A 16,347-nucleotide genomic window follows, 5' to 3' on the forward strand; every position below is an offset into this window, starting at 1 on the left:
TCCGTTTTCCACAGCATCCAGGCTATTTTTTTCATTTTTGGAGGATTGGGGAGGAACTGATCTTCTGTAACATATCATGGATGTTGGACATTTAGCAGAAAATATATTATTCAGCATAAAACAGAAGAGATAAAAAGATGCGATACCAAGGAAAAAGCTTTAATTTGCTGAATCTTTTGGCTCCCAAATACAGGTGGAGGATGTCGGATCCACTTCTAGAAAACGTTTAGAAAAAAAAATCTGGATTGATGTAAATGTCTAGTATGTGTGTAGGGTATCATGATTTTCTTCCTCTGTTACATTTGCACACTTTCTACCTTATGGAAAGCCAGAGTAATCTAGTCTATTTCCTGAACCCAGACAGCTCGTTTTGGATATATTATTTCCTCTCTGTGCTTGACAATAGGTTTTGGTCAAAGCACCAAAATGTTAAATGGTTGTCCCACTTTCAAAAAGGACACTCCAACCTTCCTCCCCATTCTTTACTTTATTCACTCTGAATGGGGGGAGGGAGGAGTATGTTAAGTGTTTTGTTGTTGTATTGCCTATTTCTGGCTAACCCTGGGTTTTGCTAGGAAGACCAGTTGGTTACCCATGAGTACATTCTGTGCCTCTACTCTGTCCCTACTGTCGTTGTCTTCTGTGAATCGTGACTGCCCACTCCACAGTGATCTTCTGCACCTGCATATGCTATTGCACCAGTACAGTGCACTGAAGCAGCTTGTAAAAGAGAGAATGTTCTCTGTGTTTACTGTTCTTGATGGGTAGGAATTGCATCTAGTAGACTTTCCTTCATCGTCATGCAGATTTAAGACTTTTTCCTTTTTTGAAAAAGGTATCTGAAATCAGCTCAAACCCAAGGTCTCATTCTTTTGTCTCTTGAAAGAGAGTTGCTACTTTTGTGCCTTGTATGAGAGATTCCTAATAAACTCTGGATATTAATTTTTTAATCAAGTTGAATATAGGAAGTTGACATTCCTTTCTGTAAAAGTGCAGTAACCGAAGAGTAACTTTTTGTCAGTGCAGATTAAAATACTTTTTTTTTTTTTTTCCTGAGGAAGCCTGGTATACACTCTTCTGTACCAGTTGTCTACCTGCATTGAATGCTGTAATTTGACAAAACCATGGAGAGTGAGTTTGTGTGTGGGGGGGGGGGGTGAGAAAACCTGGATTTGTGCTGGAAATGGCCCAACTTGATTATCATACACATTGTAAGGAGACTGATCACTTTAGATAAGCTATTACCAGCAGGAGAGTGGGGTGGGAGCAGGTATTTTTTCATGCTTTGTGTGTATATAATAAGATCTTCTAAACTTTCCACAGTATGCATCCGATGAAGTGAGCTGTAGCTCACGAAAGTTTATGCTCAAATAAATTGGTTAGTCTCTAAGGTGCCACAGGTACTCCTTTTCTTTTTGCGAATACAGACTAACACGGCTGTTACTCTGAACCATGGTCTCTTTGGTAACACCCTTTTAAATGTTATTTAAAAAAAATGTTAAGTTCTATGTTTATTTCTCAATGATTTCCATGCTGAATGTGTTTTCATTTAAACAACAGTGCTAATGGGCATTTGGGGCTATGGCCAGGGCTCTGAAAGTCAAGCAGCATATTTTCAAAAGTTGTGTGTTGTCAGTGGTTGGGAATGTCTTTTAATTTTGAGGCAAGTCCTTACAGGCTCAGTCCTAGGGAAGCGGTTGCTGTAGTTGACCCAGGACTGGCTCAGGCAGTGATCCTCTCAGCAAGGGGCAGAGACCCTGGCTCAGCCTGTGGGGCCGAGCACCCCTTACCTGTGGGGCCTGTGCTGGTGTTTCAGGCAGTGGTGCGGCTGCTTCTGGGCAGGGGAGAGATCTGTGTGTAGGAATGTCAGACAGGGTCTGGTATGACCTGCTAGGAATGACTTGGACAGTCCTGGGCCTGGAGGCTGGAGAGACCTGGAAGTGTGACCCCTAGGCTGCCCCTGGCCCCGGCACCGGCCCCAATTCCCTATGGGGGATGGGAGGAGCCTAGGTGTGAGTCCTGGGGGAGGGGCAGAGAGCAGGGTTGGGTCAGGACCCCCTGGGGGAGGGGCAGAGAGCGGGGCTGGGTCAGGACCCCCTGGGGGAGGGGCAGGGCATGGGGTCCTAGCCCCCTGTATGGGGTTGAGAGAGAGACCTGGGCCGAGGGCCCATAGAGTGTGACTCCTTTTCCCCCCGCCCTGCGCTGGGCTAAGGGTCCCGTGGGCGGCCGGGGGCAAACAAACTCAGAGGGGCGGAGCAATGGCGTGTCACTCAGGCTCCGCCCCTTCTCTTAAAGCGGCAGGGCAGCCGTCTAACGGACACCAGCCTGGTCGCGGTTCGCCCTCACGCGCAGGCCCAGGGCGCCTTGTTGCTGTTGGCGCGTGCACCCGATCCCCCTCCCTCAGCGTGCTGCTGGGAACGCGTTGACGCCATCGGTGTTCGCACGTCGCTGCGGCCCCCCACATCGCACGCCTCGAGCGAAAACAAAGGGCGCTCCGCGGCGCTTGTGAGGAAGGGGGCGGGGCCCCGGCGGCCCCTCCCCGCGCCCTGATTGGCGGGCGGGGCAGCCAGGTGGGTGACGCGCCGCCGTTGCTGGAGGGGCGGCGGGGTGGGAGCGCCCCTGCGATGGCAGGAAGGAGACGGGGTGACGCTCCCGGAAGCGATTGCGCGGCGGGGGCAGGCAGAGCAGGCCCGGTCCAGGCGGCGGCGGCGGCGACCCGGACCATACGCGAGGAGGCGGCGGCGGCGGCGGCGCGTTGGCGGTAGCCGTGGGGCGGGCGGCTGAGCGGCCGCAGGTACCGGGCTCCCGGCTGGCGGGGGAGAGGGGATGGCTCTGCTGCGAGCCCCGCGCCCGGGAGAGCGCGCCCGGAGCTCGGCGTGCCCCCTCCGGTGCGTGCTGCCGGCTGGGCCGCGGGCCGCGTGTGAGGCAATGGGCGGCGGAGGGCGCGGCCGCGGGGCGGGGCCCGGCCCGGAGCGAACCCTAGTGCACGGGCCGGGTACCTCAGCGGGCGGGCTTGGCCCTCCCCGCGGCGGCCAGGCTGGAGGCGTTGCTCCGGGGGTCTCGGGCCGCTCCGCGCGGTGCTGCTGGGTGTCCCGGGCCATGGCTTGTAGCTAGAATTACGGAGCTGGGGACCGAGCGCCCTGGTCCTGTGCCCTGTGCGGAGTTCTCCGGGCCGCGGGAAGGGGGGGAGGGACGGAGCCGGTCTGGGAAACAGCCCCCCCCCCACCGTGACCTGTCAGCTCTGGGGTGGGGTTGGAGGCTGAACACTCCCCTCCTCTCACACTGCACCCGCTGTTGGTGCGCCTCCCTCCGCACAACTCAACGGGCATTTCACAAAGCCACGCGTGGTTAATTGAGGGGGTGAGGAGAGAGAAACAATGAACAGGGAAAAGTATCCCGTGAGGAAATAGAAGAGAGGTTGGTTTGTCAGTGATATAAAGAGTTGTTTGATGGTTTCTGCAAGGAATATGTATCAGTTACACAATTTTCCTTGCTTGCATACTGCTCCGTTTAACTGAAAATACACCTGTACTTGTTAAAAGAAAAAAAGAAAAAAAAAGTTAAATCTTTAATTTAGGCGGTCTTGTTAATTTAGGAGATGATCCATGTGATCCCGAACTTCTCAGACCCCATAGAGCTGTAATAGGGTAGACACACCAGTGCAGTTTGCATAGTCTCATTCTAACATGACTTAAAGTGGATTTTTAGAGGAGAAAGATACAGTAATCTGAGAAATGTATGTATTTTTTTTAGAACGTTTTAAAATAGCTTCTATACTTGAGGGAGATGCACCTGGTTTAGCTAATGGGTCTGGATAGCAAGCAAACTTTTTTGATGATCTTTGCTATTTCCTGCCTATGCATATGTAGTATGAAAATTGACTATAAAAATGGCATTGTGAGCTTACAAATTGGTCTCAGTAATGTGTACATCAACTACAGTATATGTAGGCATGGCAAAAAAATTTTAAAATAATTTTGACAGATGTATTTGTTTTTAAGCTTTTTTTTCCATTTTAATCAATTCAGCTTTTATCACAGTTGCATAAAATTATGGTGGGTCAGATAATTTAATAACAGTAGATGTTGAAATTGAAAAAGTTAAAGCTTTGATTCCATTGAAGTAAAAATTGTCAACATATGTCAAAATACACAAAGAAAATGGCCTTAAATCACACTCTTGAGTTCTCAAGCACCATTTTTTTTTGTCTATCTGTAAATTTTAGTGATCATTGATGGAAATATTTTTGTTGGTATATGTATGGTAAACTGGACAATTATGAATATTTACTGATGAATCTAATCCTTCCAACCCTAAATATATGCTGTTTTATGTACACAAATACTTTTGATGTCTTCCAGCCCAGCAAACTCAGTTGGAGATCCAAGTCCTGCTGTGTTTTTTCTGGCTCCTATATCTTCAATAATAAAGATTCAGTGGGCCAGATTCTCTTCCCAGTTATACCTGTGCAACCTTATTCTCTTCATTAATTTGCACAGGTGAAACTGAGGCAAGAATATGACCATTCAGTTAGAACTTAATTAACATTTCTGTTTATATGGAAGAATATAGTCAATCTTTTCTGATCTAATTACTCTGCAGGGCTAATGAGTGCAAATTTGTAAAGCTTTTTCATCACTAAAGGAAACATTGTTGCCACCATTAGGGACCACAGCTCCATAGAAGAGGAAACCGCTGCTTTTAGAGCAACCTCCATGAGGGTTAAGGTTTTCCAGTGGAAGGGGAATATCCAAGAGGATGGGAATCAGGCAGCAAGTGCAAGGGAGAGAGGAAGGAAGGGGATCAGTCTGCTGAACATGTGCAGTTGAGAGAGAGAGAAACCGAGTAGATGGAAAGGAAAGGAAAGTGAGATGAAGAGCAAAGGCAAACACCTCTACTGTATTTAATAGTTAAAATGGAATACATAAATATTCTAAGTCGTATCTGGAAAATAATATGATCAGTGGTAGTTGCCACAAAGATGTAGCCTGATCATGAGTGGGGATCATGGTTGGGAAGGGAGGTGACTTCTGATAGATTATCACTTGATGTCCTTATATCAAGACAGTGTATCTTTTTAAAAGATACACTCTGACTCAAGCAGAAGTTATGGGGCAAAGTTATCTGGCCTGTGTTATGTAGGAGGTTAGACTGGAGATCTAAATGGTCCCGTCTGGCTGTAAAAAATCTACAAGAAGAATTCTTTCATAAGACAGGGTTCACACTGAATTGAAGTTTGAGAACGTTTGTTACAAAGTGTATTTTCTTCTTCTCTAATTGTGGATGGGATTCCTATGATTTTTTGAGGCTTCATTTAAAACGGTAATACAGCAAAATCACCACCTCCAGGCAATTCAGACCCCCACTGTTTACGATACATGGGTTTTCATTAAAAAATGCAGGCTGAACAGCTTTTCCTCTGCACCTGTGTTGATGCAATGATGGTAGGAGCTTTTGTCTCTCGAAGCCACACGTTTTTATTTCCCTGGGAGATATTGACCCAAGTGGGATACGTGTCATTGGTACGTCAGTGGCCTTGGTGCTCGTTTTTAAAGCTCGTGGATGGTCTTATCTAAAATTGTTTTCATATGTTATGGTTTGCATAAGCGCTGAAGATGACTTTGCCAGTGACATCACTTTGAATTATAGACATTAAGTAACTTTTAATTCTGCTGTAAGAGAACATTTCATGAATGATGTGGATTCTACGCAAAAAAAAAAAAAAGGGGTGGGGGTTAATACCATGTAAAAGTTATAGTTAGGCACATAGGTTGGGAAATAACACCTGGCTCTTAAGTGTCACTTTTCATCCATAGATCTCAAATGAGGATTACAGTTGAACCTTATACAGTATGGTCTCCAATCACATGACAATACTTCTTGAAGTATTTTTTGCCCACATACAGCTAGTAATATTAAAACGTCGTTTTTGTATAGTGCTTTTTGTCAATAGATCTCAAAGCGCTTTATGAAGGAGGTGAGTATCATTATCCTGTATGGGATAAGAGGCTAATGGATCTTGGATCTTTGTGTGTAAGTATATGTGGGATTGATGGAGGGTTCATCATTTAATCTGTCTCCTGCAAGCATTTTTCTATTTCCAGATGCAGGAGGGTGAACCACGTTTTAAAGTAATCTGTGCAGTCTGGAGGACCGATGTAGTGAATTAAGGATAGGGAAATAGTTGGGGTTTCTCATAATTGACAGTCTCACACACAAGTGCAAACACACAGTTCCACTTTTCCTTTGGTCAGTAAGTAACTCTGAAAAGTACATTCTGCTTTAATAGGTTTTTCAGTTCCAAAATTTTCCTTCTGGTGTTTGTTTTTCATTTCTCTTGAATGCTGTTCTGGAGGTTTACAAGTTATATAATTTGCATATATAATTACAGTCGTCTTTTGTCTGCAGACAAGACTAGCATCCTACCACGACCTCTATCTATGATGGCTTTATAGGTTTGGTTCTAAGAGTCTTTAGAGCATGATGCTTTGCTTGCAAACAAAGGAGACAAATGTAACACAAAACCAGAATTATTTTCAGAGCATCCGTAATGGGTGTTACTAAGCTATGGCTCAGGCTTCCTTGGGCTGGCTTCCTGGTAGGGAATTATCTGTAGGGTCAGGGTCCTACTCCCTCTAGGTTGCAGTTTGCAATGGCATAGTAATAGTCCTATTCCGGTTACTCCCTTCTTCCTTTTGTAATGGGACGTATTCATATATACTGGAGTCCTAAGTATGTGTGCTGTGATTACCATAATGCTTAGTTTTCTAAGACATAGTTTTCTTTTGGTAGCTTATTCAGGTTTTGCCAGAAGCTCAGAACGGGTGACAGGAGCTGGATCGCCTGATGATTACCTGTTCTGTTCATTCCCTCTGGGGCACCTGGCATTGGCCACTGTCGGAAGGCAGGATACTGGGCTAGATGGACCTTTGGTCTGACCGAGTAAGGAAGTTCTTATGTTAAGTGAGATGGCTGTGCTCCTCATTTGTTTTGTTGGGTTTTCTGGGATTTTTTGGAAATGCCACATCTAATTTTGTAGTTTACTTTTAAACTGCTGGGCAGATGTCCCCTAATTTTAGATCTTTTTGATCTCATCTACTGTTTGCAAGACTGTTATTGAGATAATATATTTGTATGCAAAATGAATATTGGTTAACAGCTGAAATAAAGTTTATGGTGGTGTTTGTGTAAGGTGAATTTCAAGTTTTATTTCAGGAAAAGGTTCCAAAGAGAGAGAACTGCTCAATACAGTTTATTTAGTTTATCATCATCTCATTTACTTTTTTATAAAAAGGAAAACATTGACACTTCTGTGAGGAATTGCTTACAGTCTCTTAGAAATGTCTTTTGTTGTACAGAAGCCTGCTATTTATTTTGAGTGCATATAGGACAATTCTGGTGTTTGGTAACTTTTACTGAAATACTGTACCTTACTGTTTGAAGTTGTTTGCATGTTTTGACCCTATGAGAGAGCAGAGAGTCAGATTTAATATACTTGTAATTTTCTGATGTTTGATTCCTGTTTCTTGCTTCTAAAATATCATTATAACTGAATCTATTTTTACCACAGTTTATAGCTTAATTTTTATTCACCTTGTCAAAAGGGAGTTTGATACAGAAGGGAGTAGATGAGTTAGGATTTTGGAAATTCTTGTGCTTGGGACATTTTTGCTACAAAGGACTCTTAAAACTGATGTGGTTGTGTTTTTTGCAGCAAGTGTACTGACATGCATAAACCTCATGTTTATAAAAAAATAAACATTTTTGAAGCATAAATACAAATGTTCTTTGGAACTAACCTCTACAGGAGGGCCATCTTAGTTTATACTGGTGTACAAACATAACAGTTTCCAGCAGGTAAGACAACATGATTTTGACCACTAAATTTAGGGGGGGAAATTGATGCTCATTTATCTATATTTATTTGTTAAAACAAGGACAAGATGTCCTCATTATTTAAAAGTACAACAAAACTGATACCCAAATACAACAGTGCATTATAATTCCATCTCCAGCAGTTCCAATGCTGGGAGGTAAAGTTTAGCTTTGCAGTTTGCTGTCTAGGTCCCCAAGTTTTGAAGTGTTATGGACAAGGTTGTGGGGAGTAAATGCAAAAGCCAGAGGCCCTCACGGAAAACACCTAGTAAACAACTCCTTCCTAATGTGGCTTCAGCTTGAAAATCTCTTCTGACCTTCATTGGGGTGGGGAGGTGCAGAGAGAGAGAGAGGTGGTCTCAGGCAAATTCAGAACTGTTCAAGCTTTGTATCAAACCAAAATCTTAAACTTATCAGCACTAATGCTTATGGGATTTCCAGTTGAGCGGAAGTTCATAGATTCCAAGGCCAAAAGGGACCACTGTGAGCAAATCTAACCTCCTGTGTAACACAGGCCAGGGAACTGCCCCAAAATAATTCATAGAGCAGATCTTTTAGAAAACTATTTAGCCTTCATTTAAAAATGATCCGTGATGGAGCGTCCACCATGACCCTTGGTAAATTATTCTAATGATTAATTACTTTCACAGTTAAAATATATACATCATTTATGGTCTGAATTTGTCTAGCTTCAACTTCCAGCCACTGCATCATGTTATATACCTTTCTCTGCTAGGTTGAAGAGCCCATTATTAAATATTTCTTCCCAGTTAGATACTTGCCAGTAATTTACAAGGGAAAAGGCTCAATTTTATTTTAATCACAATTTTTGTGATTTATTGGTTTATTTTATACATTTTTATAGTTATTAATCGGATTGTTCAATCCATTATTATCTCACTGGAATTAATCATGCTGGGTTAATTTCAGGATTGTTTCTTCCCTCCCTCATACTTTCAAGTGTGTGTGTCCGTTTGATTTTGTTACCTCCCATATCCAGTTAATAATTTAGAGTTAAAAACAGAAAATTGTAGTAAATCTCCTTCCAAAAAAAAAAAAAAGATACCCATGTTCTGCCCCTCTTTCTCTTAGGTTTCCGTTTTCCATTGCAGGTTGGGTCTTTTTTCTTTCTTATATTCCCGTATTTGTAGGTTAATTCCTTTGCATTCTTTTGCTTTTTTTATTGTTTGAGCATACTGTCTATTATTTCAGGAGTATTGCATTTCTTCCTGATGCATGAGTTTTCCCATCTCAGTGTTGTAAGATTAGTCTCGGTAAGTGTTGTGTCCTTTTATGCTTCTTTATGATGTATAGAGAGAGGCCTGAAAATGTGTGTTGAGTGGTTGAATGTCAAATATGGTCTTACCTTGGTTTTGGAAGATTTATTGTGGATCCGAGGTGTGCACAGTGGGCTTTCTTACACCTTAATTGAGGACTATTGAGTATAAGCCTAGGGAAGAAGCTAAACTTTAACTTGACTAATTTAGCACATGCATATGTATGGCTTGCCTTGTCTTGACCAGCATTTTAGAAGCTGTTACAACAAGCTAGCTAATGTGACCTAACATTACGCATTTAAATCCCAGTCTAGACAAAGCCTATGGGAACAAAGGACGGAGTATGGTCCACGTGCTACCATGAAAGCCTTGCACGCTCTTTCTCCCTCCCCATTCCACTCTTCTCTCCACAGAAGGACAGTGCCTGTGCTTCCTGCATAAATGCTTCTGTACCCTTGAACTCCAGTTGGGAATGGATGGGTTTCTGTTTTCCTCAGATGTCAGTAGATCATTCTAAGCAAGTCGCTTTGCCTGATTTCTTGGTGCCCTCTGCTCAGTCCTATCAAGATGTACTAGAACCAGTTGTTTTTTTTCTTCTCAGTAGTGAAGCTCCAGTTGCTGCAGCTCTTTAAAGACACTCACTAAAAACAAAGGGTGGGAAAGGGAATGGAGCTGAAAACTCTCAGTACCTCCATCCTGTTGGTAACTACTTCAGGACCAGGAGACTGGGGCTGCTGGGACTGCCTTTCACCTTGAATGGAAGAAGCAGAGTCGTGGGGCAACTTCTAGCCACCTCACCTGGTCTCACATCTAGAGGCTTGGCTTTACAGCAACAAAATGGCCAAGAAGGCAGTTTTTCTCTCAGCTTGACATGCACGACTACAGAATTCAGCGTCCTCAGCCAGAGCCTTTGTCTCTGCTGTTCTTCCTAAAGTGATAATTGCTTTGCCTAGGGCTTTGGCAGAGGCCAGGTGTTAGTTGAAAAGGCTTAACTCAAGCTACTGCTTTCTGAACTCCCCCTACTGCTAGCAGTATGTCCCAGCTCACACCACCTCCAGTCATCTCGCTCCTGATAGCTCCCTTGTTTTTTTCCCCATTGGCTTCTCTCATCCACTCAGTGATCATGGTTGCACAGGATATCGCTGTCTCAGCTGCAGCACTCTATCCACCCCTCACTCCTGAAATCACTGTTCTCCTTTGTCCTAACTTTCTCCTGGGCATACTCAGCAGACTGCAGAACTGCAGCTCCCTTCCCTTTCCCAGAGCCTTTCACCTCAGTCTTGTGTATGGCCCCTTCAGCTCCTTCAATTTCTGATCATCCCCTCCATGATCTGGAAGGTGGAAGAAATGAGAGCAAATTATTCAGAAGGGGACAGTAAGCATGGAGAGCGCAACTCCTGGTGTGAGTTCTCTTCATCGAGGAGGTGGAACATTTGGGAAATCTTCAGCACGGCTCTGAGGAAAATGTGCTCTCTGAAGTGAGTGCAGAAAATAAGACAAGGTGGGGGGTAATAGGAGCCTATATAAGAAAAAGACCCAAAAATCGTGACTGTCCCTATAAAAATCAGGACATCTGGTCACCGTACCCTTACAGGAAGCAAAATCTCAACTAGTATCTCTTGTGCAATTTGCATTTTTGCACATTTTCCAGTTATGAAAAAGTATGAGTCTGTGTGTGGGAATGCGAGTGAAGAGGATTCAGGGGGCCATGAGGGCTTGAGTGAGGCTGGGATTCTAAGGCTGCCTAGTTTAGAGCTCTCTTTTCCCCCCTCCCCACTAATGCTACAGAGGAGGAGGCTTTCTCTCTCTGTCCATGTCACTCCATACATCTGTTAGGTTTGTAATATAAACTTAGTAAGAGGTTGAAAAATTTACTCGACTTCCCTTAGCCTAAGAATGGATCATATTCACCAGAGTAAAAAGAAAAAAAATCTGTTCAATCATACACCCTCACAAAGCACACCCCTTCTTGAAAGTTAGAGGACCTGCAGGAGTTTCATTTTTCAGGTATGACCCTCGTATTCAGTGCAGATCCACCTCTGCTTTATTTAGTTTTGTCAAACCCCATGTTTTTTACTTTAATTTTAAAAAGTGACTGATACTTTTTCCCAACTTCCTATCACACTTTTTACTTAAGCATTGCTGTAGTGTCTTGGTTAAAGTTATCATATTACTTAGGTTAAAGCTGTTATAGTGTTGCCTCCCAGCGCAGGTTATGTGGGAACAGCAAAACCAATTCAGGCTGCAGCCAGTGATTAGCATGTTCGTAGTGATTATGTCACTAATTCACAGAAAAAGTCCCAGGAGCTACTGAGGGCAAAGGGCGTGTCCAAAGAGCAAACTGGAAGGAAGAATAAGACTGATTTTTTTTAAAAAAAATTATTCAAGCTAACACACTGTCTTTAACATTTAGGCCGTTACCTACAGCTGATGAACTCCAAAAAGAGTGAAACCATTTAATATAGGTCCTGTAGTACTGGCCTGAAGACCTGCTTTCCAGATAGGCTTTGTCTACATGACGAAACATTACCATGTTTAAATGTGATTTTTTTTAACAATACAGCTGGGTAACACGATGCTGACTGTGACTGTGCCATCAGTGTAGGCAGGAGTGGGGCTTGTTCACCGTAGTGTAAAGTCTAACCGTGCCTAACCATCCTGAGGACTCTGAGGATTACTTGTGCTCATCTGCACTGACTGCAAAAGTTGTCAGCATCACATTAGCCTACTTGATTCTGAAAAATTGTTTCAAAATGTCTTTATGTAGACGAAGCTGTAGTGTGGTGGGGATTGGGAGAGAAACAAAGGAAAAGAATATGAGAGGGTAGGATGAAAGGAAAGAGGAATATGAAAACAGGAGGGGGGGGAGAGAGAGACCTAATCGGAGTCCTGATCTTGACCCCTTATGCTTACATTGATTTAAAAAAAACACACACCTAATTGAAATAGTTATATTATTGCAAAGCCTATGTGTAGACGAGGCCTTAGAATGCAAGTAACTGTCAGGCTGCTAATGAGTGTATTTGCCCATCCTGCCGTCCCACAGTTTGGAGATATGAGGAGTCTAAAAATAATTAGAATGGTTCTCAAAATTGAATGTCACCTTATTCTTTTGAAACCAGTATCGCTAAAACACTTTGTTCTACTTGCACCAGACTTCCCTCCTTCCCTGTTTCTTAGGGAAAAAAATTACCCTTGGGAAAGATGTGCAGTGTAAAATATTGAGGTAGATTAGTTTTTAATATTGGCAAAGTTACCAGGGAACGGCATCAGTAATACTTAGTGGTAAATTAGTTTTAGCCTTAACAGAGAAATGACCACACTCTCCACAATAAATTATAGATTTTATTTTAAATTGTGGAAATTTAATTTTGTCCTGACATACCAGAATTGGAATTCAGGATTCTGTGTATACCCAAGAACTACTGTTAGCATCATCTCCTCTGTATTGATTTAGGTGGTGGCGTTGTCAAAAACGTGCACACTTGAATTCTGATCTTGGTAGATAACTTGATGATGAGCTGTTATATATGAGCTCCAAACTGTAAATACAATTACACAAAAACACGTTTTGGTAACTTTTACTGTATAGCTTTTAAAACTGCAGTTCCTTCAGAGAGAGAAATAGTTCGTAAGTATTTAATGGTGAGATGTCAAGTGTTGCTTTCTAGCACAGTGTGTTTAATTTTCATTTTTCAGGAAGTTCTTGCAAAAGGTACAGTTTTTGTTTTCAGACTATTTAGTTTACATTATACCATCCACATCATACTGAAATTGATTTAAATGTTTCAACTGAGACAATAAATTGAGATTTAAAGGAGCAAATTTAGCCAGTCTTCATAAAAACAGATTGCTTGCCTTTCTTTACTGTTAATCCTGGTTTTTATTATTATTATTAGGAAGCAGTGTTTTTAAGGAAGTATGGTTGATTATCCAAATCACAGTAATAAAAAGAATAATTTATGGAAAATACTAGGTAATAGTCTCTAATTGGAAAAATCCACCTTGATGTAACATTAAAATAAACACACTTTACCTTTTGTTTCTATTTAGCAATATTGAAATTGGTTTAATTCATTTCTTTGAAAAAATAAGGAATGCAAAATATTTTTATATTTCAAAAGATTTGAATTGATGTTTGCATGCAGCAATTTGTATTTAAAAGAAATCCATTCAGTGTTCTGTCTTTGACATGCAAATACCACTGAAATTCAATTTGAAGAACTTTGAGATTGCTATGCTTTTCTTTAATTCTTGTAAGTTGCTTTAGCATTACAAAAATAGTTGCTTCAGATGTAATGCATGTGTTCCATCTTTATCTGTAGTGCCCTTTTTGTTGTTTGAGTATATACATGGAAAATTATTAAATACATAACCTTGGTGATTACAATTTGCGGATTCTTTTTTGTTATGGATATTTATGCATTATAGTATGCTGAATGGGAAGCTACATTTTTAGATAAAAAAAAATTAACAGTTCCTATGTGGTCTCACCTTTCTTCACATGCAGCAATTAAATATTCTAGTTTTTAAATGTAAAATAGCTGACAACCAGGAAACAATTTTTTAAAATGTTAAAAATGTTACTACAATGGACCACTGCCCTAAATGCTAGTTATTTTTTAATTTTACAGTAAACTTTTTAAAAAGTGTATTTGGTTTTGAATTATAGTTAAATCTTGAACATGCAGTTCAGTATAACTTGCAACTTATGAAAAGAATTGGCACTGTTAAAGCAACAGCAATGTCAACAGAAATCCAGATAATATTCCAGGTTTAATAAGTGATACAATTTGTATTCAAGGTACCAGTGTGTTCTGATGGTGGGTGAAATGAGGGGGGACACCTCATTTTACCTTTTTGGAATGCCTGTTTGCTGTAGGAGGATGAGTTTTGGTGCTGAATGTCTTATTTTGTTAAACATTTTTTAAAGAATAACTGTATGTTCCAGAATATTAAAATGTTAAATTGACATTTTTATGGGCATTTGAAAATGCAGTGTTAGGACCAGCCAGCAGAGGACATCAGTCCTTATGCTCATGACCTGAAGTGTCAGTAAATCTCAATTTAAATATATAAACTAAAAAAGCTCTATTAATGAGGCACAAAAAAGTAGATACTGTTGAGCTTTTTTGCTATAACTGATCAAAATGTGAACAATGACCATTTCAAAATTTGAACGGTAAGGGATGCTACAGTATGCATCAAACAAAAAAGTTCTATATTTTTAAACCACATTATTTCTTTTATTATTTATCTGAATTTTCACCTATTTTAATATCAAAAGAAGATTTTAATCCATAGAGATTAATAAGAAAAATGGCACATATAAAGTGCTAACCTGGCACAATGAATTTTATATTTAGATGATCTGTAATTAATATTGTAGCTTGATTTCCATTCTGAGTCTGATTTTTAACTTCCATCATAACATTCTGTAAGCAAGACTTCTTTCTAACTACTGTCTGTTACATGTATTCCAGCTGGGGCAGATCTCTTGGTCTGCACATATTTTTGTTTTTTCTGTGCAAGTCCTGCATTCCTGCATGGGAGTTGCCATTCTCCTGCTGCCTAAGAATAAACCCCAGTATGGATGGAGAAGCCATTGATTGGGGCTTGATTGCTTCTGCACTATTAATAATGAACATAATTTGTGTAGCTTTTCCTTTGGTAGCACTGCGGAGTGCTGCTTCCAGTGATGGGTAGTCTCAGTGTGTGGTAACGGCCAACAGAAGTGCTGAGTAAGTGGCCTGGGAAAGGAAGAACAGTTCAGAATTGGCAGGAGCCACAAACATGCTTTGCAGGGAAGTACCAACATTGCTAAATCATATGGAACCTATGTCTACCCTACAAGTCATGCAGCTACGCTGCTGTGCGTAGACACTTACTCCAGCAATAGAAGGGATTTTTCCATTGCTGTAGTAAATCTGCCTCCCCTCAAAAGGTGGTAGCTAGGTTGATAGAAGAATTTTTCCGTCAAAATAGCTGCATCTACAGGGGGGTGAGGTTGACTTAACCATGTCACACAGGGTATGAAACTTTGCACAGCTTTGAGCAGTGTAGATAGGTCAACCTATGTGTGACAATCTGTTCATCCTTTTTACAAGACTGATAAATTTTGTACAAAGTATGTCTTGAGGTATTTGAAAACGCATAATCCGCTGAACATTATTGTCCTAGTAAAATGTGTTTGGGAACATTGTGAAGTTATAAAATTCTACTGTATAAGACATGTTCCAAGTCTGAGAAGAAAGCTTCAGACAAGTTCCCCAGAGACAAAAGGCAAGCCAGCACCTCAGCCAGGTGTCAACATAATCAGATTGACTGTCACCTGATGAGGTAGCTATTCTTTGGCAAGAAGAAGGTTGTAAACGAGAAATTTACATCTTGGCAGTGGAATAGCTGGAGGTTCCCATATAAACAGACTGGCTGTCGCCCTGTACCCCAGCTGATGATAATTCTCAAAGAGGAGGAAAAGATGAGGAACAGAGGCCCCAAATCACCTCTCTCCTCCCTTTCTTTCTACCCATGGCACCCACAGTGCCTGAAGGACAAGGAAACAAGCATTGTACTCGGTGAGGGGTCCTGGCTGAAAGGTATTCAGCCAATAAGACTGTAAAAGAACATGTGATGAGAGCGATCCCTTTGCTTTAAGTTCACTTAGCTTGTTAAGTTAGGTATTAGTTTGCATATTACCTTTTATTTCTTTGTAACCAATTCTGACTTTTATGCCTCATTACTTTAATCACTTAGAATCTATCTGTGATTTGTTTTATTTATTCTAGTGTGTGTTTGGATCGGAGTGTTTTGAGAAGCTTCATTTGAGGTAGCAGGATTTATGCATATTTTTTTCTATTAATGAAATGGTGGACTTTTTATGAGCTTGTATTGTCCAGAAGGAAAGAGCTGGACAGTTCAAGACGCGCATTTCTGGGGACAAGTCTGGGGCTGGGAATATACTGATGTCACTCTGCAAAATAATTCAGGACTGGCTAGCTAAGAGCATTCAGATGAGTGAGCTGGGAATAGTTTACATGCTAGAGGCTATGTGAGAGCAGACCAAGAGTGGTTGGTCGCACAATGAAGCAGTGTAAAATGCTCCCCAGGTTGGAGAACTGAGGGGACACAATTGCCTAAAGTTCAGATTGTACTCTAAGGAATGTCGCCACTATGTTTTCGGTATAGACCAGGCCTA

At 41.5% G+C, this 16,347-nt stretch overlaps 1 protein-coding gene across 2 annotated transcripts in view; it reads left to right on the forward strand.

Annotated features, from left to right (window-relative positions):
• The window catches only part of RNF38 (ring finger protein 38), a 187,778-nt gene that overhangs the window by 110,867 nt on the left and 60,564 nt on the right, over positions 1 to 16,347 (forward strand). The window contains exon 1 of one of the 2 annotated variants that reach the window (XM_084628432.1): positions 2,642 to 2,794. The exons of the other annotated variant lie outside the window; for it this stretch is intronic. The gene's annotated coding sequence lies outside the window, so the exon portion shown is untranslated. Of the gene's footprint in view, positions 1 to 2,641; positions 2,795 to 16,347 lie in introns of those variants that run through there. 2 annotated transcript variants of the gene reach the window in all.

The sequence above is a fragment of the Lepidochelys olivacea genome (genome assembly GCF_965140295.1).
Source record: "Lepidochelys olivacea isolate rLepOli2 genome assembly, chromosome: 5".
Lineage (NCBI taxonomy): Eukaryota > Metazoa > Chordata > Testudines > Cheloniidae > Lepidochelys > Lepidochelys olivacea.